Source organism: Macaca nemestrina, chromosome 15 (genome assembly GCF_043159975.1).
Source record: "Macaca nemestrina isolate mMacNem1 chromosome 15, mMacNem.hap1, whole genome shotgun sequence".
Classification (NCBI taxonomy): Eukaryota; Metazoa; Chordata; class Mammalia; order Primates; family Cercopithecidae; genus Macaca; species Macaca nemestrina.
Genome location: NC_092139.1, coordinates 60,299,905 through 60,322,337, shown reverse-complemented (window position 1 = coordinate 60,322,337; position 22,433 = coordinate 60,299,905). Strand labels below are relative to the sequence as shown.

The following is a 22,433-nucleotide window of genomic DNA, read 5'->3' as shown; positions in this document are numbered from 1 at the left end:
TTACTTATAATTTATTTATTATTTTTTGTATGTTTCACATATATTACCTTTATCAATAATTTCATATATTAACTCCATTAACATTTTTAATAAACTATTTTTAAAGATTTACTTTTTACATGAATAAAACTTTTTTGCTATTGGGAAGATACCTGTTTCCTAGTGGGAATAATGCAATAAAAGGCAGAAATCCATTATTTTAAATCATTACTTATAAGAAACAAAATTGTCTATTAATATGTTATATCCACAAAGTAGAATTTTATACGTTTTAAAAAATGATCATTATAATGGTTGACATATGTTGTTTACTATTTATGTTTAGTGAAAACACAACATTTCAAAATAACATGCAGAATATTCGTATACTTTTTAAGCCTGTATGTGTGTTTGCTTAGAATAACTTATAGAAAATGTTACTGTATTATAAAGTTTAACAATGAATCTCTCTGCATGTTTAACACATGTAGTTGTCATAGTATTTTGTATTCTCAGTTTGAAAATTCAAAATAAGAAGCAAAGCCTTAATGCTAGTTAAAAATAGAATATTTAGACTCTACTTGGATATCTACGTGTATGTATTAAATGTTCCCAATGAAAACACAAATATTTTTCAAATGGTAAGCATTTTCTTTCATCTAAAGAACATTAAATATTCAGATACATTATCCAGGTGTATATAGAAACAACAATCAATAGAGTAACTTTATACCCACCAAGTATTTTAGGTACATTAATTAGGCAGCAGTTATGTTTTTGGTGCGGAGAATACAAAGAAGAATGTTACATAGTTAACAGTAAGAGGAGACCCAGACTTACATTACACAATATGCCTCAATGGACTAGATGCTGTGATAGACTTAACTAGAATTCAAATATTCTTCTGTGGGCTTCACACACATTAGCTTATTTAGTTTTCTTACGATGACACTTAACAGGTAAGTAAATAATACTTACATTTATTCATCATAAAACCAGAGTTCAGAGAAGTTAAGTGATTTTCTTCATTTCACAGGCTACAAAATGGTAAGGCTATAATTTTAACCTAGATCTTCAAATTAAAACATACACACTTATATTTGAATAACATTTTTATCTGTATTCCTGAAATCTGGCTACTGTTCATTTTATGAATGATGGTTTTTGGATGATTAACTACATATTCAATACTCATATTGATGTTAGTAGTCCTTTGTTTCTTTAACATAAAAATTTTAAATGAAAACATGACATAATATTTAATGTTTTTAACGGTCATAAATAAATAAATGGAGTCAATTTTTGGACTTTCCACATTTAGTATTTTTCCTTCATTACTTCATTGTAGTATGAGTGTACTCCCGGCATAAAACTCATAATATTTGGTTTATTTTTTGGTGACTCTATGAGCTCTTTGGGGGAGGGGTTACTTCATATTAATCTCTTTCTTTTATCGTTTAGATTACTCTCTGGCATGCATTATATGCTCAAAAGTTGTTAAATATTTGAATGGATCCCTAGGACCTAACTACATTACATTATTACCAACAAAACCTTAAAGGCTTAGTGATGTTCCCTATGTCTAGTTCAATTTCAAATTACATGCTTTATTAAAAGAGACCCTAAAATGTGTGTTTCTTGAAAGATTTTTCTTGATTTACTATCAAAATTATTATTTAACTTATTATTGTATTTTATAATTATATTCTTGTTTTCTTAATTTGAACTTCTTGGTTAAAATCTTAACTGTTACAAATATTTTAAACACTGGCATTACATGATAATATAATTCATTATCATGCAGATGTTAGAATATATCAGAAGTCAAATTATGGCTCAAGTAGGCCAACTACAATTGAAAGTGAATTTATCCTACAACGCACCCTTCAACACCAAATTTACAAAGGGAGTATCTTGTAGCTATGAGCACATTTAAGTGGATTCACATGATATATTCTTTATCTAATTGGCAATTCAAATGCACTTCCAAATACAGGTGCTTGGAGATTGTAGTTTTGGAAACCCATTGCAAAATATAACCCTTAATTATTTTCATTGTTTAAAAAAAGCAATCCAGTGTAAGCTAACACATTTTTTCCCAGTAAAGAAAGCCTAGGGAAAGTAATTTTATTGACCTAAAAGTAATGTGTGTCCATGAGGCAAGAAAATAATTATTTTTTCAAATAATTATTCTGGGAAACAGAGAAGAGATTAAATTTAATACTCCTCTTAAACGGGTCATGGAGTGGCATTAATAGGAGATCCAAAGAGACTTATGCTAATCTACTTTCTTGGCTAAAACTGAGGATATAAGAAAAGTGATTTCTAAAATAGATTTTATTCTCTAAATGTTTTGTTTTGAGGTGGTGTCTTGCTCTGTCTCCAGGGTGGAGTGCAGTGGCGTGATCTGGGCTCACTGCAACCTCTGCCTCCTGGGTTCAAGCAATTCTTCTGCCTCAGCCTCCAGAGTAGCTGGAACTACAGGCATGTGCCACCACGCCTGGCTCATTTTTTGTATTTTTTTAGTAGAGATGGGGTTTCACCGTGTTGGCCAGGATGGTCTCAAATTCCAGACCTCATGATCTGCCCTCCTCAACCTCCCAAAGTTCTTGGATTATAGGTGTGAGCCACCATGCCTGGCCATTTTTGTTTGTTTGTTTGTTTTGTTTCTGTTTTTGTCAGAATATACTTTATTCTTTTTTATTATACTTTAAGTTCTAGGGTACATGTGCACAATGTGCAGGTTTGTTACATATGTATACATGTGCCATGTTGGTGTGCTGCACCCATTAACTCGTCATTTACATTAGGTATATCTCCTAATGCTATCCTTCCCCCCACCCCCTCCCCTCTCCCCACAATAGGACCCAGTGTGTGATGTTCCCCTTCCCGTGTCCAAGTTATCTCATTGTTCAATTCCCACCTATGAGTGAGAACATGCGGTGTTTGGTTTTCTGTTCTTGGCGATTGTTTGCTGAGAATGATGGTTTCCTGCTGCATCCATGTCCCTACAAAGGACACAAACTCATCCTTTTTTTATGGCTGCATAGTATTCCATGGTGTATATGTGCCACATTTTCTTAATCCAGTCTGTCACTGATGGACATTTGGGTTGATTCCAAGTCTTTGCTATTGTGAATAGTGCTGCAGTAAACATACGGGTGCATGTGTCTTTATAGCAGCATGATTTATAATCCTTTGGGTATATACCCAGTAATGGGATGGCTGGGTCAAATGGTATTTCTATTCTAGAACCTTGAGGAATTGCCACACTGTTTTCCACAATGGTTGAACTAGTTTACAGTCCCACCAACAGTGTAAAAGTATTCCTGTTTCTCCACATCCTCTCCAGCAGCTGTTGTTTCCTGACTTTTTAATGATTGCCGTTGTAACTGGAGTGCAATGGTATTTCATTGTGGTTTTGATTTGCATTTCTCTGATGGCGAGTGACAATGTGCATTTATTTTTTCATGTGTCTGTTGGCTGTATGAATGTCTTCTTTTGAGAAGTGTCTATTTATATCCTTTGCCCACTTTTTGATGGGGTTGTTTGGTTTTTTCTTGTAAACTTGAGTTCTCTGTAGGTTCTGGATATTAGCCCTTTGTCAGATAAGTAGACTGCAAAAATTTTCTTCCATTCTGTAGGTTGCCTGTTCACTCTGATGGTAGTTTCTTTAGCTGTGCAGAAGCTCTTTAGTTTAATTAGATCCCATTTGTCAATTTTTGCTTTTGTCGCCATTGCTTTAGGTGTTTTAGACATGAAATCCTTGCCCATGCCTATGTCTTGAATGGTATTACCTAGGTTTTCTTCTAGGGTGTTTATGGTTTTAGGTCTCATATTTAAGTCTCTAATCCATCTTGAATTAATTTTTATATAAGGAGTAAGGAAAGGATCCAGTTTCAGCTTTCTGCTTATGGTAGCCACTTTTCCCAGCATCATTTATTAAATAGGGAATCCTTTCCCCATTTCTTGTTTTTATCAGGTTTGTCAAAGATCATATGGCTGTAGATATGTGGTATTATTTCTGAGGGCTCTGTTGTGTTCCATTGGTCTATATCTCTGTTTTGGTACCAGTACCATGCTGTTTTGGTTACTGCAGGCTTGTGGTGCATTTTGTTTTGTTTTATAGAGAATATCACTATAGGTGATATAACATAAGATTTTATTCAGCCCTCTTACATTGTATTATCAGGTAGACATTAAGAAGCATGTGTTTGTTTACGGAGTTATGAGGGATTCAGTTTTGGACTCTGTCCCCCAAAAATACTAGGCTAGTTTTTGATGCCTCCCTTATTCTCTAGTGGCACATGGGAATTGTAGGTTCCAGGTCTTTCTCCTTAGGCGTTCTCTGTAGTCAGTGGTATCTGAGAACTTGGAACAAGCAGTACTCATTTTCAGGGCACCTTCAAGATTGCAGAATAATTTGCACAATATTTTTCTGAGACAAGTAAGATTTCAGTATGAAATAGGTTTCAGTCTTTGCTTTGGTAGAATTCTTTTCAACACAAGTTTACTCTAAAAAATAAAGCTCTTTTCCCCCAAAAGTGCATAGTGCCATGACCCATTCTACTCTCCAAGGAGGCTGGTCCCTGTCAGCAGACACTCTTTGGAGAGCCACAGTCTCTCAGTCACAGTGACAACTTCTCCCATCCTCAATAATGGCCCTGGACTTATATGCAGAGATGCCAGGTGGTCATCAGGAACACGTGAACTTCCAGCCTCTCCTGCTCAGGAAACAGTCGTATTCACAGGGGTGATCCTTCCACATATTCTAAAGCCACTCCTTTGCTGTGAGTGCCTGATACTGTGGTATGTGGCTGAGACACCGGGTGACTATAATTGGCCCATCACTATGACCCAGTCTGGGTAGCATAGTGCCAGCAGAGCCAAGGTCAAGGTCAGGTGAGGAGAGGAGTTGGTCGCAGCACAATTGAACCCCTTCACTGTTCATGTGTCAGCACTGAAAACAAACAGCAAATTTATTCCCTAAGTACTTCTATTGTCTAATTAAAAAGAAAATAGCAGGTTTGGAGGCCATACCTTCTGCCTATTCCAAAGTTCTCAAGTCACCCATGAAGTGATAGTGGCAATGCCTATTTATCCATGTTTCCCATGTTTGAATGTATGTTAAAGAATGAAAATCATAACTGGCATCCCCCAAAAGAGAGAACTCCTCAGCCTTGAACCTGCCATCCTGAATGGTCACTCTTTTTCTTCGTGAATCTAAGAGAATCTCTGCCTGTGGGGCTCTCCAGGGTAAACTGTGGGAGCCTGGAGTCCCTGACACTGTGCTGATCAGACTCTCCATCCTCAGCAGCTCCTTGTCCTCCTGAGAAGAACATTTGCATGGCCAGGACAAGGAGAAGGAAGCAGGGCAGGTGGGGCTCTCTGCTCCCTCAGCCCTGCTCCCTCAGGGAGCTGGTGAGACTCTCTGCTTCCTCAGGTGAGAGTGGACACCCCCCAGGCACAAGGGTCCTCAGGAGCACGATGCAGTTGGACAGACCCCTGCTGGTGACAGAGAGTGCATCATGAAGACCTGCCCTGGGGCAGGAGCCCAAGAGCCAAGAGCTGCCCAGATGAGGCTGTGACCATGCCAGGAAAATGACCTCTCATAGGTGCTCCATCTCAACAGTGTTTCCAATCAAAACACGAAAGAGGATGATAGATTGGGGAAGAACAGTAATTCCAGGCACACTGGTTCTGCTTTTCCCTCTCCCACAGGAAACTGGGATTTGCCCGTGCATGTCCTCTCTCTCTCTCTTCTCTGCCTCTGTCACTGTCTTTCTCCTTTGCTTTCCTACGGACTCGGTTTCTCTCTCTGTCTTTGTCTTTCTCTCACTCTTTCACTTTGTCTCTCTGTGTCTATTTCTGTCTGTCTCCTCTCATTCTGCCTTGCTCTGACTCTCTCTCTTTTTGCCTCTCTCTTCTTTTTTTCTTCTTCTCTCTCTCACACACACACACTCTCTCTCTCTGCCTCTCCATTTCACTCTCCCACTCTGTCCCTAGAATCTTGGCGACTGCCTGGGGTGGGGTGGGGTGGGGTGGAATGTGGTAGAAGCGATGCTGTGTGGCCTCCAGAGCTGGGTCATAACAGGAGACACTCAAGTCGGCCTGGTCGTCTCAGTTCTCTCTCTCACTCACTCATGCTCTCTTCCCCCACCCCCACCCCCCCCGCCCTAGCTGTCTGTTTTTGACTTTTTCTCAGTCTCTTCCTCTCCCTCTCTGTCTGCCTCTCTTTCTTCTTCTCTCTCCTTCCCTCTCTGTCTCTCTTTTTTCTCTTCCCCCTCTCTTTCTCCTTGATTATTCTATGTCACTCCCTCCCTCCCTTTCTGTCTCCCTCTCGTCTTCTTTATCTCCATCTGTCTCTCTTTCTCTCCTCTCTCTGGGAACTGTAGGTTCCATTTAGACATGGACAGCTCAGATGAGGGGGTGTGGAGAAAAGTAATGAAAGGTCACAGAGAACTTGGAGCGGAACCAGCTTTGAAAGACCAAATTCCAGGCCTGAGAATGTTGCATTGTATTAGTGCAAGGTTGTTAACAAGAAATTAGTGCTGACGGTTGAAAGAGTGGATGGGGGGAGATGCGGAAAAGGAAAATGCTCAGAGATGGTTTTCATACTTTTAACTTCTTTGCTTGACTTAAACATATTGTTTCCCTAAAGAGGAGACCCCCTTCCCCTTAAAAAAATAAAAGAAACTTAGTGTTGGGCAGTCCCTTACTTTTGTGTGGCCTTGAGTTTGTGGACAGGATGAAAGTGCAGCTTTAATGACAAGGACTGTCCTGGAATGCTGACAGGAATAATGACCGAGCAGCAACTTCGTTTTCCACATCAGAGCAGGATTCATTTTCCACTCACCAACACTCAGAGGAATTTCCCCCGTCTCTGATTTGGCCTTGTGAATTTTCTGGCTCGTAATATCTCTGAGCAGAAGCAAATGTCTGGAGGGGAAATATCTGGTTGATGAAGAGAAGCAGCTCTTTGTCTCTCACTGCAGTTTAAAAAAAAAAACACAGATTCCTGGTTTCATGGGCATGACTGCATTTTGATCAAAACCAGGGGCTGAGAACATGCTGGGCGTTGAGTGGCTGGGCTCTTCCTTCAAACCAGCCCATTTAGGGACATGGCTATGGCCGAGGAGTAGGGGACAGAACAGACCTCACAAAAGTCCTTGCCAGGAGGAAAGATCGGAGATGGGCTAAGCTCAGTTCTTTGTTTCCCAAGAGGACCATGGCAATTTGGTGAGCACAGCCTCTGGAATGGTGACAGGGTGCTGCTTGAGGGGCAACTCTCAGCTGGGCAGTGTGACCCTCGCCGTCCATGCCGGCAAAGCGATGTCCTCTTCAGATGTCCCAGCCAGTGGCTCAAGGGTCCCATACTGCAGTGGATGCAGCGCCGGGCTGCAGGGGAGGGCTTGGTTCCCAGTGACCTCACTCCCTAGAAGCCATCAGCATCGCCTAGCTTCTCCACGTGGGGATGACCACTGAGATTTGGGACTCTACCTGAAGGTGAAGAAATACATTTTTAAAATGACAAAAATAGGCCCGGCACAGTGGCTTACACCTGTAATGCCTGTAATGCCAGCACTTTGGAAGGCCAAGGTGGGTGGATCACCTGAGATCAGGAGTTCGAGACCAGCCTGGCCAACATGGCGAAACCCCGTCTCTGCTAAAAATACAAAAATTATCCAGGCATAGTAGTGGGTGCCTGTAATCCCAGCTACTCAGTTGGCTGAGACAGGAGAATCGCTTGAACCTGGGAGGAGGTGGAGGTTGCAGTGAACCAAGATCACGCCACTGCAGTCCAGCCTGGGCAAAAGAGCAAGACTCCATCTCAAAAAATAAATAAATAAAATGGCAAAATACCTACATTTAATTTATTATTATGATAATCAAACACTCATTAGTAGCTCCTGCTATGGGTCATGCTCTTTAAAGGCAAAAAGTACAAAATATAGTCCCTGCCTCAAACTGCCTATGTGTGGAGAGGGGCCACGCACATTTAGAAAGGATAATACAAACTAGCATCTTAGGGTTGCTCAACTCAAGTTATTCTTATCAGATGTGTATAAACATGCTTACCAGTTTTGCATATATAAATAGCATCTCACACTGTACGTGAAGTGAGAAATTGGAAAGTCTTTCCCTAAGTGTTTGCCTAGCTCTTTAAATAAGTTATTTGACGATAAGCAATTTACTAGATTCCAAAATTCTGAATTCAGAAACACATGGACCTTTGGGAAAACGGATTTGGTCATCAGTAAATATATGTTCCTGCCCGTGGGCAAACACTGAGGAAAATGCACCTTTGCTGGTATGAAAGGAGAGGTGACCCTGTGGCTTCCAGCTGCTCTGCTGACCCAACAGCATATAAGAGGAGCCACTGAGCCCACCCACTAACCAGGGCTGCTGCCTCCCCACAGGGTCAGATGCCAGAGCAAGTCCCTGGGGGTGCTTCCCATGAGGTGGAAAAATTTATCTCATTCATGTTCTTTTCAACCAGTGGATCTTGCATTGTACTGATTTAGGAATTCAACTGGGCGTAGAGGAAGGTGACTTTTTCCTGGATTCTGGAGGGTCTTCTGCCAAACAAAGGTGCTTTTGCACAGAAGGAGGTGCGGGTGCAGCTGTCGGGTGATTTCTCATGGCGGTGAAGATGAATGGCTACATCACGCCTCAAGAGATGATGCGTGTATTTTAATGCCTCTCTTTGTTAATACAAACTTAAAAAACAAACTAGAAAACAAGTTGCATGCATTTCTGGTACTGAACTGATGGTTATAAGGTATTAAGGGCATAAGTACCATACCTACCCCATTAGACAAGCAGGTAAGGAATTTCCCTTTCAGCTTTATCTGACAAGCTCTTCCCCTGGGCTACTCCAGTCAGAATCTTGTCTGCATTCCACTGTTTCATCGGTAAAACTCAAACTTTCCTAGAATCTTTGCCAATACTCACTCACTGGAAACCTCTTTCTCTGGCTGCAGATACAATTCCATTAACACAAGATGAGGAAATGAAGGCTAGGACTTAAAACAAATATTGCTTCCACAATACAAGATTGTGGAGCTTGTATTTTCTAACTTGTGTATTAGAAACAAAGCCATCACTTTCTAATGTTTCTAATGTTCAGAGACTATTCCTCACTTCTGCTTAATACATGTTACTGAGATCAATTAAAAAGTGTCTAAGTTTATATATGGTGTTTTATTAATTTTAATTTTACTTTACTGGGTACATAATAGGTATATGTATGTATCAAGTACACAAAATGTTTTGATACAGGCCTGCAATGCATAATAATCACATCATGGAAAATAGAGTGTCCCTCCCCTCAAGTGTCTGTTCTTTGTTACAAACAATCCAATTATACTTTTAGTTTTTTTAAAATGTACAATTAAATTATTATTGTCTATAGTCACCCTGTTGTGCTAGCAAATACTAGATCTTATTCATTCTTTTCAACTTTTCGTTTTGTACGTATTAACCAACCCCACCTACCCTGTTCCCCTCACTCCCCTTCCCAGCCTCTGGTAACCGTCCTACTCTCTCTCTGTGAGTTCAGTTGTTTTGATTTTTAGACCCCATAAACAAATGAGAACATATGATGATGTCTTTCTGTGCCTGGCTTATTTCACTTAACATAATGACCTCCAGTTCAGTCCACATTGTTGTAAATGACAGGATCTCATTTTTTATGGCTAAATAGTACTCCATTGTATATATGTACCACATTCTCTGTATCCATTCATCTGTTCATGGACACTCAGCTAGCTTTTCAAATTTTGGCTGCTGTGAACTGTGCTGCCACAAACATGGGAGTGCAGATATCTCTTCGATATACGGATTTCCTTTCTTTTGTGTATATACCCAGCAGTGGGATTGCTGGATCATATGATAACTCTATTTTTAGTTTTTTGAGGAACCTCCAAACTGTTCTCTATCATAGTAGTTGTACTAATTTACATTCCCACCAACAATTTACAAGGTTTCCCTTTTCTCCACATCCTCACCAGCATTTCTTATTGCCTGTCTTTTGGACATAAACCATTTTATCTGGGGTGAGATAATATCTCATTGTAGTTTTCATTTGCATTGCTGTGATGATCAGTGGCGTTGATCACCTTTCCATATGCCTCTTTGTCATTTGTATGTCTTCTCGATAAATATCTATTCAAATTTTTTGCCAATTTAAAATCAGATTATTAGATATTTTTCCCACAGAGTTGTTTGAACTCCTTATATATTCTCTTGTTAGATGGTAATTTTCAAATATTTTCTCCCACTCTGTGGGTTGTCTCTCTGTTTATTATTCCCTTTGCTGTGCAGAAACTTTTACTGGATGTAATCGCATTTGTCCATTTTTGCTTTGGTTGCCTGTGCTTGTAGGATATTACTTAAGATACTTTTGCCCAGACCAATGTCCTGGAGATTTTCCCCAGTGTTTTCTTGCAGTAGTTTTATAATTTGAAGTCTTAGATTAAAGTCTTTAATCCATTTTGATTTTTAATATAAGAGATAGAGGTCTAGTTTCATTCTTCTGCATGTGGATATCCAGTTTTCCCAGAACTATTTATTGAAGAGACTATCTTTTTCCCAATGTATGTTCTTGACACCTTTGTTGACAATGAGTTCACTGTAGGTGTGTGGATTTGTTTCTGGGTTCTCTGTTCTCTTCCATTGGTTTATGTGTCTGTCCTTATGCCAGTACCATGTTATTTTGGTTACTGTAGCCCTGTAGTAAAATTTGATGTCAGCTAATGTGATTCCTCCAGTTTTGTTCTTTTTGTTTAAGATAGCTTTGACTATTCTGGGTCTTTTGTGATTCCATATACATTTTAAAATTGTTTTTTCCTGTTTCTTTGAAAAATGTCATTGGTATTTCGATGGGGATTGCATTGAATTTTTAGATTGCTTTGGGTAGTATGGACATAACAATATTGATTCTTCCAATCCATGAACATGGAATATCTTTCCATTTTGTGTGTGTCCTCTTCAATTTCTTTCATCAGTGTTTTATAATTTTCATTATAAATATATTTTACCTCTTTGGTTAATTCCTAGGTATTTGATTTTATTTGTGGCTATTGTAAATGGGGTTACTTTTTACGTTTCTTTTTCAGATTGTTCACTGTTGGCATATAGAAATGCTACTGATTTTTTTATGTTGGTTTTGTATCCTGAAACTTTACTAAATTTGTTTATCTGTTTGAACAGTGTTTTTTTGGTTTTCCAAATGTAGGATTGCATCATCTGCAAACAAGAATTTTCCAAATATAAGATTGCATCATCTGCAAACAAGAATAATTTGACTTTTTCCTTTCAAGTTTGGATGCCCTTTATTAATTTCTCTCGTCTGATTGCTGTAGCTAGGACTTCCAGCGCTATGTAAATAACAGTGATGAAAGTGGGCATCCTCATAGCGTTCTTGATTTTTTCTCATTCAGTATGATACTATCTATAAGTCTGTCATACACGGCTTTTATTATGTTGAGATGTGTTCAGTTTATATCTTTTTTTAGGGTGTTTATCATGAAGGGATGTTGAACTTAATAAAGTGCTTTTTCAGCATCTGTTGAAATAATCATATTTTTTTTATGCCCCTCTAGTCTGCTGACTCTGGGTCCAGTTCAGCACACTCACCTAGGAGTTGCAGTTCTTGTGGCCTAACCTGCCTTTCACGTTAATTTAGAGCCCTAGAGCACTTTATAAAGCCCACAGTGATGAGGCTTGTGGGAATTCAAGTTCAGACTGCTGAGACCGGTGATTCCCTTATGGCTATGGCTGGTTTAAATGCTCTTTCGTGGGCAGGTATCAGCTGAGTTTGGTCTGGTTTCATTTTTCTGGTATAATAGGGCCACACTGAGTTCAATGCCTCATAATTGTTATGCTCTCCCACTCCCCAGGGCATAAAGCTGCTGTCTACACCACGCCATCACTACTAAGGGTGTGAGAGAATAGTGGCATCAGTGATTCAAGACTGTTTTTCTTACCTCTTCAGTGCCTCTTTCAGCAATGTGTGGTTAAAACCAGGTAATGTGAGTGCTCACCTGATTTTTGGTTCTTATGAAGGTGGTTTTATTGTGTGTAGATAGTTGTTAAATTGGTTTTCTTGCTGTGGCAGGGGCGATCAGTGGAGATTTCTTTTCCACCTTTTGCTCTGACCGCCGATCTGTTTTCTTTTTTAAAAAATCCCTAGGTTTCTAAAATTGGGCTTAGAGGTTCAAATTCTTGAGCAAGTAGGTCCGTCCCAGAAATCTATTTTCAGTCAAGTAGAGAAATAAACACTCTGCCAGCCTCAATATTTCTTCTGCACACAACACAGCCAGTGTACCATTTTCACTGAACAGAAACACTAATGAATTTCCAGAATACCATGGTCTAGTATATGATCCCAGTCCTCCAGTGTAATTTACATTCTAAGATAATTTAAGTCCATGAATCAGAATTGTCCGTAAGCCCTTATGTGGTGATATTTAGGAGAAGCAAGGGAAAAAAAAAGAAAAGAAAAATTTTAACAGAATATATTCATATTAAAATAACCAAAATTACAGTTGCACCTCCTAGCAATTCTGTATATATAACAGATACACAATAAATATCAATGAAAGCATTAGCAAGCATATGGGCTAATGTTGCCCGTTACAGCAGAATGGCCACAGACAGGCCTGAAACCCATCCTCTCCATGCTAGCTCAGTGTGAAAGCTCACAGCCCCACATGTGCTAAACCCTCTTTTTTCCTTTACATCAGAGTTTAGTTTTCAAACCTCTGAACACCTGACTCTCATATATTGAGAATGTGTCAAAAGATCACATTTATTTAACTCATTAAGGAGAAAGAAAACTAGCAGGCGAAGGATGGCAAAGCTGTTTCAAAGGAGGATATGAGGACACATACAAATGCACGTGCACACATTCAATGGGGAAAAAAATGCTGCTTTGGGGGTAATCATTTCTACCACATAGAAGTCATTTTCATACCAAGTGGGCAAAAATTATTGGTAACATCAATTTTGTATTAAGTTAACATCTAACCTTTCCAACTCTGGCAGTAAATAATAGTAAACAGTAAGCACACCAGCTACCATTCACTAGAACATCAAATTATTATTAGGTGTGATGGAATGATAATGTTTGATTATGACTATCAACATTTTTGCCATTCTTTTTTTATGAATTTCTTTAATAACCACAGCATACAGAATATATCCCAATTCTTAAAATACTGAAGAAGGTTAATCTTTGAGCAAAATAAAATGGCACATTACCCTTTTGATTTCAAATTAATCATAAATAAAATAATTCATATTTAATCTTTCAGAAACCTTTTAACTTTCTATGCATAAAAAATAAATATTCCTCTGGATCTAAGAAATTTTTAAATAAAAACATATTTTTCATGCACGTCTCCCACTCTGCGTGTTTTCAAAATATGAACAATTAACTAAGGAAATAATTTGCATTTAGCAGATGGTAAAAATAGTTTATTGTCAGAGACTGTTATCTGCATATGGAAGGAAAAGAAGATCCAAATAGAAGTCCCATACATGTTAGTTATATTTACACCTAAGTGCTTCGTTTTCTTATTGAGCAATTGTAAATCGTATTGTATTTTTAACTTTGGTGTCCATATGTTCATTGCTAGTACATAGAAATACAGTTAAATTTTGAGTGCTAAAATTGTATCGTAAGACATTATTAAATACACTTGTTAATTGCAGTTTTTATAGTTTTTTGTGGTGGTTTTAGATTCTTTGAGATTTTCTACATAGACAACCATGTCATTTAAAAAGAAATACAGTTTTCTTTCTTCCTCTCTTATTATATGCCTTTTATTTCCTTCCTTTCCTCATTGCACTGGCTAGAAATTCCATGACTATCTTGTATAGTGATGGTGAGAGTAAACAAATTTGCCTTGTTCTCAATCTTAGGGGGAAGTATTCAATCTTTGGTATAACAGTATACAGTATACCATTAAGTACAGTTAGCTGTATGTTTTTATAGATGTTGTTTACCAAGTTTAGATAGGTCTCTATATTCCCATTTTTCTGACAGTATTCGTCATGCATAGGTATTGAATTTGGTGAATTGCTTTTTCTGTCTTGATTGATATCATCATGTGATTTTTATTCTTTAGTCTGTTATTATTGTGATTTACATTGATTCATTTTGAATATTGTGTTAGCATTGCTGGCATAAACCCTACATGTTGATAATATACGCTTCTTTTTATATTTAGTGGTTCTGTTTGACAATATTTTGTTATTATTGTACGCATAAGGGATATAGTGTAGTTTTAATTTTTATATTGACTTTCCTAGTTTTAGGATCAAGGATACAGTAACTTCATAAAAGTAATTGGAAAGTGTCCCCTCCATTTCTATGTTCTGGAAGAGTTTGTGTAGAGTTGGTATTACATCTTTGAACATGTTGGCAGAATTCTCCAGTGAAACCATTTGGAACTGGGGATTTTGTTTTTGTGAGTTATTACATTACAGAATCTCTTTAATAGCTATAATGCTATTCAAATAGTCATTTTCATGTTGTACGAGTTGTGGTAGATTTTACTTTACTAGGATTTGGCCCATTTCATTAATGTTGTCGAATATGTATGTGTAGGTTTACTCATAGTACTCCCTTATCCTTTTGAGGTCTGTAGTGATAATTTGTTGTTCATTGCTGATATTGGTCATTTGTGTCTTCTCTTTCTTTTTTCTGTTGGTCTTATTAGAAATTTGTCAAGTGTATTGATCTTTTCAAAGAATCAGCTCTTAGTTTCATTGATAGGATTCATTCTCTTATTGTTTTCATTTCTGCTCTTATCCTTATTATTTCTTTCCATTGGCTTGTTTTGAGTTTTTTGGCTCTGTGTTTTCTGTGTTCTTGAGGCAGGAGACTTTTATACTTTTCTAATATGTACATTAAGTGCTATAAATTTTCCTTTCATTACACTCTACTTTACCTGTGTTACACCAGTTTTTCTATATGTTGCATTTTTTGTTTTCATTCAATTTAGTGTATTTTTCAAAAATTTCCTTCAGACTTCCTCTCTGACCATGAATTAAAGTATGCTGTTAGGAGGATGCTGAGGTGGGAGGATTGCTTGAGCCCAGGAGTTTGAAGTTGCAGTGAGCCATAATCATGCCACTACAGTCCAGCCTGGGTGACAGAGCAAGGCGCTGTCTCTGAAATTTGAAAAAATATGCTCTTAAATTCTACATGTTTGAAGATTTTCCTTGTTATCTTTCTGTTATCGAGCTGTAGTTTGATTCCATCATTGACAAAAAACACTCTGTGTGATTTCAATAATTTTATATTTATCAAGGTTTGTTTTATATGATCTGTCTTAGTGTGTTTCATGGGTGCTTGAATAGAACCGTGTTGTTGGATGGAGTATTCAATAATGCCAGTTAGATATTTGTTCATGGTGCTGTTGAGTTTTCTAAGTCTTTGCTGATTTTTGTCTAGTTGTATTAATTGTTAGGAGAGTGGTGGTAAAGTCTCCAATTATAATTATGGATTTGTGTGTTTCTCTTTTCAGTTCTTTTTTAGTTTTCTTATACTTTGAATTGGTTTGTTTTTTCTTGGTATATTTTGCTGCTGTCATATTTAGTGCATAAACATTTAGGATTGCTATGCCTGCTTGATGATTGACCATTTTGTTATTATATAACATCTTTCTCTGGTAAATTTATGTACTCTGAAGCCTACTTTATTTGATATTAAATAGCCAATCCTGGGTTATTTTAATTCATGTTTGCTACTCCTGTTGTGTTTTGATTAATGTTTATATGATATATATGTCTTCACCCTTTTACTTTCAACCTGCCTGTATCATTCTATTTGTAGTGATTTTCTTGTAGACAATGTGAGTCGTTTATAATCTACTCTGCCAACTTTTGTTTTTAATTGACATATATAAGCAATTTGCATTTAATGTAATCTACTGATACGTTGGGGCTTAACTCAGTCATTCTACTTTATTATTTTCTGCTTATTCTGCTTTCCCTTTAACTGTTTTCTTTTTAATATGTCATTGTGGGTTATTTGAACGTTTTTGTAATTTTATTTTTATTTATCTATAATGGTTTAGAGTGTATTTCTTTGTATAGTTTTTTTAGTGGTTGCTTTTACATATTACAATATATACATATAACTTATCAGTCTACTGATGTCATAATTTTACCAATTTGAACAAAATGTAGAAACTGTCTACCTTTATGTCCCTTACCCTCTCCCACTTGTAATACAATTGTCTTAAATTGTTTTATAAACAACATCAGATAGCAGTATAATTTTGTTTCATCCATAAAACATAATTTAGAGAATTGAAGGTGAAGGAAAGTCTTTTGTATTTATGTGTAATTTCACTATGTTCTTTTTTCCATCCTGATGTCTTTTTTTCTTATTTGTTTTCAATAGGTTTTGAGGGAACCGATGGTGTTTGGTTACACGAATAAGTTCTTTAGTGGTGAATTCTAAGATTTTGGTGCACCCATCACCCGAGCAGTGTACACTGTATCCAATGTTTAGTCTTTTATTCCTCACTTCCCTCCCACCTTTTCCGCTGAGTTCCCAAAGTCCATTGTATCATTCTTATAACTTTGTGTCCTCATACCTTAGCTCCCACTTATGAGTGAGAAAATACGATGTTTGCTTTTCCATTTCTGTGTTTCTTCACTTAGAATAATGATCTAATTCCATTCAGGTAGCTGCAAATGCCATTATTTCCAATTATTTTATTCCCTTTTATGGTTGAGTAGTATTCCCTGGTGTGTGTGTGTGTGTGTGTGTGTGTGTGTGTGTGTGTGTATCACATTTTCTTTATCCACTCATTGATTGATGGGCATTTGGGCTGATTCCATATTTTTACAGTTGCAAATTGTGCTGCTATAAACATACATGTACAAGTCTCTTTTTTGTATAATGACTTCTTTTCCTCTGGGTAGATACCCAGGAGTGAGATTGCTGGATCAAATAGTGGATCTACTTTTAGTTTTTTAAAGAATCTCCATACTCTTTTCCATAGTTGTTGTAGCAATTTACATTCCCACTACCAGTGTAAAAGTGTTTTCACCACATCCATGCAGACATCTATTTTTTTTATTCTTTTTTGATTATGGCCATTCTTGCAGGAGCAAAGTGGTATCACATTGTAGTTTCGATTTACATTTCCCTGATAATTAATGTTATTGAGTATTTCTAATATGTTGGTTGGCCATTTGTATAACTTCATTTGAGAATTGTCTCTTCATGTCCTTAGCCCACTTTTTGATGGGATTGTTCGTTTGTTCATTGCTGATTTGTTTGAGTTCCTTGTAGATTCTGGATATTAGTCCTCTGTCAGATGTATAGATTACAAAGATTTTCTCCCACTCTGTGGGTTGTTTACTCTGCTGTTTCTTTTGCTGTGCAGAAGCTTTTGAGTTTCATGAAGTCCCATCTCTTTATCTTTGTTTTTGTTGCATTTGCTTTTGGGTTGTCGGTCATGAAGTTTTTGCGTAAGCCAATACCTGGAAGGGTTTTTCCAATATAATTTTCTAAAATTTTTATGATTTCAGGTCTTAGATTTAAGTCTTTGATCCATTTTAAGTGGAGTTTTGTATAAGGTGAGCGATGAGGATCATTCTTCTACATGTGGCTTGCCAATTATTCCAGCACCATTTGTTGAATAGGGTGTCCTTTCTGCGCTTTATGTTTTTGTTTGCTTTGTCAAAGATCAGTCAGCTGTAAGTATTTGGGTTTATTTCTGGGTTCTCTATTTTCTTCCATTGGTCTATGTGCCTATTTTTATACCAGTATCATGCTGTTTTGGTGACTATGGCCTTATAGTATAGTTTGAAGTCAGGTAATGTAATGCCTCCAGATTTGTTCCTTTTGCTTAGTCTTGCTTTGGCTATGTGGGCCCTTTTTTTGCTCCATATGAATTTTAGAATTGTTTTTTCATGTTCTGGGAAGAATGGTGGTATTTTGATAGGAATTGCATTGAATTTGTAGATTGCTTTTGGTAGTATGGTCATTTCACAATATTGATTCTTCCCATCCAAGAGCATGGGATGTGTTTCCATTTGTTTGTGTTGTCTATAATTTATTTCATCAGTGTTTCATATTTTTCCTGGTGTAGAGGTCTTTCACCTCCTTTGTTAAGTATATTTCTTAGTTTCTTTTTTTTCAATTGAAGCTATTGCAAAAGGGGTTGAGTTCTTGATTTGATTCTCAGCTTGGTTGCTGTTGGTGTATAGCAGGGATACTTACTAGTATACATTTATTTTATATCCTGAAACTTTACTGAATTCATTTGCCAGTTGTAGGAGGTTTTTGGATGAGTCTTTAGGGTTTTCTAGGTATATGAGTATGTCATCAGCAAACAGCAACAGTTTTACTTCCTCTGTACTGATTTGGAAGTCCTTTCTTTCTTTCTCTTGTCTGATTACTCTCTCTAGGACTTCCAGTGCTGTGTTGAATAGAAGTGGAGAAAGTGGGCATCCTTGTCTTGTTCCAGTTCTCAGAGGAAAAGCTTTCAACTTTTCCTCATTCAGTATAATGTTGGCTGTGAGTTTATCATAGATGGCTTTTATTACCTCCTTCTATTTTGCTAAGGGTTTTAATGATAAGGAGATGCTTGATTTTGTCAACTGCTTTTTCTGCATCTTTTGAGATGATCATGTGATTTTTGTTTTTAATTCTGTTTATATAGTGTATCACATTTTTTGACTTGTGCATGTTAAACCATCCCTGCATCCCTAGTTTAAAACCCACTTGATCATGGTGGATTGTCTTTTTTATATGTTGTTGGATACTGTTAGCTAGTATTTTCTTAAGAATTTTTGCATCCATGTTCATCAGGGATATTGGTCTGTAGCTTTCTTTATTGGTTATGCCCTTTCCTGGTTTTGGTATTAGGGTGATATGATACTGGGTTAATAGAATGATTTATGGAGGATTCCCTCTTTCTCTGTCTTTTGGAATAGTCTCAATAGGACTGGTACCAATTCTCCTTTGAATGTTTGATAGAATTCAGCCGTGAATCCATCTAGCCCTGGACTTTTTTTGTTGGCGGGTTTTTTTTTTTTTTTCTTTTATTACCATTTCAATCTTGCTGCTTGTTATTGGTTTGTTCAGAGTTTCTATTCTTGGTTTAATCTAGGAGGGTTGTATATTTCCAGGAATTTATTTTTATTATTTTTTATTATACTTTAAGTTCTAGGGTACATGTGTACAACGTGCAGGTTTGTTACATATGTATACATGTGCCATGTTGGTGTGCTGCACCTATTAACTCATCATTTATATTAGGTATATCTCCTAATGCTATCCCTCCCCCTCCCCCACCCCATGACAGACCCCAGTGTGTGATGTGCCCCTTCCTGTGTCCAAGTGTTCTCATTTTACAATTCCCACCTGTGAGTGAGAACATGTGGTGTTTGGTTTTCTGTTCTTGTGATAGTTTGCTGAGAATGATGGTTTCCAGCTTCATCCATCCATGTCCCTATAAAGGACGCGAACTCATCCTTTTTTATGAATGCAGAGTATTCCATGGTGTATATGTGCCACATTTTCTTAATCCAGTCTATCATTGATGGACATTTGGGTTGGTTCCAAGTCTTTGCTATTGTGAATAGTGCCACAATAAACATACGTGTGCATGTGTCTTTATAGTAGCATGACTTAGAATCCTTTGGGTATATATCCAGTTTTTGTTTATAAGCCTCGTCTAGGTTTTCTAGTTTATGCACATAAAGGTGTTCATAGTACCTTTGAATTATCTTTTGTGTTTCTGTAGTACTGGTTGTAATACCTCCTGTTTCATTTCTAATTGAGCTTATTGGGATCATCTCTTTTCTTGGTCAGTCACATGAACAGTATATCAATTTTATTTTTCTTTTAAAAGAGCCAGTTTTTTGTTTAATCTTTATATTTTTTTTGTTTCAATTTCATTTCATGTGGTTCTTGGTTATTTCTTTTCTTCTGCTGGGTTTGAGGTTGGTTCTGATTTTTCTGGTTCCTTGCCGTGTGACCTTAGATCATCTGTTTGCATTTTTTCAGACTTTTTGATGTTGGCATTTAATGCTAAAAACTTTACTCTTAGCACTGCCTTTGCTGTATCCCAGAGGTTTTGATAGTTGTGTCACTATTATTCAGTTCAAATAATTTTTTAACTTCCATCTTGATTTTATTGTTGACCCAATGATCATTCAGGAGCAGGTTATTGGTTTCTGTGTAGTTGCATGGTTTTGAGGGTTTCTTTTGGAGTTGATTTCTAATTTTATTCCACCGTGATCTGAGAGAGTACTTGATATAATTTCAGTTTTCTTAAATTCATTGAGACTTGTTTTGTGGCCTATCACATGATCTACCTTGGAGAATGTTTCCTGTGCTAGTGAATAGAAGTTATATTTTGCAGTTTTTGGATAGAATGTTCTATAAATGTCAGTTAAGATCATTTGTTCTAGGGTACAGTTTGAGTTCATTATTTCTTTGTTGACTTTCTGTCTTGATACCTGTCTAGTGCTGTCAGTGGAGTACTGAAGTCCCCCACTAGTATTGTGTTGCTGTCTGTCTCATTTCTTGGGTCTAGTAGTAATTATTTTATAAATTTGGGAGCTCCAGTGTCAGGTGCATATATATTTAGGAGTGTGATATTTTCCTGCTGGACTAGTCCTTTTATCATTACACAATATCCCTCTTTGTGTTTTTTAACTGCTGTTGCTTTAAATTCTGTTTTAAATTCTGAAGGTATTCATGCATTGAGGGAAGATCATCTCAGTTTAATGAAAGTAGTTTTTAATTTAATGTATATTCATTAAAATATTTTTTGAAGTTTTTGTCTCCAGTACACAGAAACACACAGTAATGTCATGGGTATTTAACCTTAATGTGTTTATGCACAAAGGTAGTTATTCAAATATTTTCTTATCTCTGAAGAATCTTCATTATTAATAAACAAATTTCTGATGGAAAACAAAATGTATAGTAGACATCATTGAGTGATTCAAAGGAAATTGTCGTAAATACCAAAAGCTTAAAACAAAGTGAGAGATTTTAGTTAAGTAATCTTGTCTAACAGCAATTACAGGACTTGTAAAATACATTAGACCATAAAGAAGTAGTGTGTTTGTGGGGGTAGAGGACAATACGGTACTGCTTTAGTGAAGAAATAAATTTTATACTTTATTACAATTTGCATTAGTATTTACATTGTAATAAATAAAAACTTTATTTTCAGATAGTTTAGATTATATTTCTGCTACTTCAACCATCAATAGTAAGACTTCTCAAAAACCTGGGAAGCTGGGAGTTGATGATAAATATTGCAATCAGTGATCAAAACCCAGAGAGCAACTAGACTTTGGACACAAGAACTTCATAGTTAAAGAAACTTTTTGTGTTAGTATCACCACTGGAGTATAATGTGAATCAAATAAGAAAGGAAAATCATGAATTAGAAGAAGAGGCAACTGGGTATGGTTTTCATATTGTAGAACAGGTTAATCATTCATTAATCGATTTAACTCTAATTTTACTTGACTAAAATTGAGACAAATTCATTTTATGTCTGCATTTTCATAATTAAACAAATTATATTTTAAAATGTATTTCAGAAACTCACAACTCAACTTTATAGGTGTGTGCGTCATTGGGGCGGGAGTCAGCTGAGCTGCTGGGGCAATGTTGGGATGAAAAAATTTATATTAAAAATATGTATAAAAGGGAAACAACATAATCTGAACATTTTTTAGAATGCCAAAATATTATACTTATTTTCTTTTTATTAACTTTTTTTTTTTTTTTTTTGAGACAGAGTCTGGCTCTGTCTCACAGGCTAGAGTGCAATGGCGCCATCTCGGCTCACTGAAACCTATGCCTCCAAGCAATTCTCCTGTCTCAGCCTCCTGAGTAGCTAGGATTAAGCTACTCAGTACATGTGCCACTACGCCCGGCTAATATTTGCATTTTTAGTAGAGACGGGGTTTTGCCAAGCTGGTCAGGCTGTTCTGAAACACCTGGCCTCATGATCTGCCCATCTTGGCCTCCCAAAGTGGCATGAGCCACCGTGCCTGGCCACTTATTCTTTAATTATTTTGAAAACAATGACAAAGCCTTGGACATATAATGTCAAGTGCACTTTTCATTATCTAGTTTGAATTTTTATTTCTGAAGGTATTTTTGCTGTCTGGTCATCTTTTCTTCCTTTTGTAGTATCTTCTGCTGCATTCAAATTCTTTAAAGAAGACCTATTTTTGTCATTCTTTAACATCAAAATTTATCTTGATATGTAGCTTCTATTTTGTTCCACTTCTTTTTCTTTTACATATAAAACACGGAAATTTATTCATTTTACACAGATAACTCCATTGTATACATGAAGTATACATGTTATTAAACTTCTATTTTACAGAAATAAATTTCATATATATAAAAATATTTGTAAAACTTAAAAGTAAAATGAGCGTTC

The 22,433-nt window shown here is 36.7% G+C and overlaps 1 protein-coding gene across 14 annotated transcripts in view; it reads left to right on the top strand.

Annotated features, from left to right (window-relative positions):
* Positions 1–22,433, top strand: part of LOC105466281 (uncharacterized) — an 81,542-nt gene that overhangs the window by 42,271 nt on the left and 16,838 nt on the right. The window contains exon 2 of one of the 14 annotated variants that reach the window (XR_011613664.1): positions 11,883–12,009. The exons of the other annotated variants lie outside the window; for them this stretch is intronic. The gene's annotated coding sequence lies outside the window, so the exon portion shown is untranslated. The remainder of the gene's footprint in view (positions 1–11,882; positions 12,010–22,433) is intronic. 14 annotated transcript variants of the gene reach the window in all.